We start from the raw sequence: 1277 nt of genomic DNA on the forward strand, positions 1-1277 counted from the left end.
AAAAAAAAAAATCAAGTGACAATGTTTTTTGTTTATTTTCTTCTTTTTTTTAAAAAAAAATACCCAATTTTTATTTACCCACCCAGTGGGTATTTACCCACGACCCATCACTAACCCTCACGTACGCGATGACGCCTGTTATGTTTCAAGTGACAATGTTTTTTGTTTATTTTCTTCTTTTTTTTTTAAATACCCAATTTTTATTTACCCACCCAGTGGGTATTTACCCACGACCCATCACTAACCCTCACGTACGCGATGACGCCTGTTATGTTATTTTCAGGTGGTCTGCAGCCAAGGGTCTAGGTAGACTTACCAATAGATTACCCAAGAGTTTAGCTGATGACGTTATTGGTACGGTACTCGAATGCTTGTCTCCCAGAGAAAAAGATCCTGCCTGGCATGGAGCATGTCTCGCATTGGCTGAGTTAGGTAAGAGAGAGCCTAAAGGTAACTGTTAAGTGAGGATAAAATAAATGTAGAAAGCAGCGAGCAATGTGTTCTACACGTAAGAGGTAGTTTGTCAAGTATACAGGGTGTATCACAAAGCTATGTCAAGCCGAAAATGGAGAATAGTACAGGTCAAGGTCTACAAAAAGCTCCCCGGACATTTTTTCGAAATCCCCAGAATAACCGAGATATCTGCCATTTTTTTATATTATTACTATCATTCATTCGTGTCGAAAACAGGTTCTTCAGAGTTTCATTTACAGGTACCCACTTTGATTTATGATTTTCTTTCAATTTCGACCATCCTTTTTTTCTGGCTTTATTTTATGTGGCAGGATTCTCCAAAAGGAGCTCTTCCACCCAACCACAGGTTTTGTCGAGGATCTAAATGCTTAGATACCCGACATTAATTTTATGTAATCCACTGCCATTGTTTTGAAGCTACCAAATGTAGTGGAATTTCTGGCAGAGACAGGGAGTGCATTCCACAGTCTAGAAACCGTGACATGGAATGATTGCTATTGCTCACCTGCTGCAGTTCGATGTAAAGGCAATTTCATTATTTTGGTGGAGATAGACCTGATGCTGTACTGATTTATGTCAGAGAGGAATTCAATGGACTCAAATATGTATATAGTTTAGACACTGCAGTTTATTCAGTTTAATTATCTTGATAAGTAAAATTAGAGAACCTTTCAACCTTTTTAATTTTCAAAATTTTCAATAGAAACGTAGAAAAAGATGTAACATTTTTTGAAAATAAGAAACAGCGAGAAGTTATACTATGAAAATAACGCGAAATTTGACTAAATTGTTGCATTTTGCAT

The sequence above is a fragment of the Diaphorina citri genome, unplaced genomic scaffold (genome assembly GCF_000475195.1).
Source record: "Diaphorina citri unplaced genomic scaffold, Diaci psyllid genome assembly version 1.1 scaffold2899, whole genome shotgun sequence".
Classification (NCBI taxonomy): Eukaryota; Metazoa; Arthropoda; class Insecta; order Hemiptera; family Psyllidae; genus Diaphorina; species Diaphorina citri.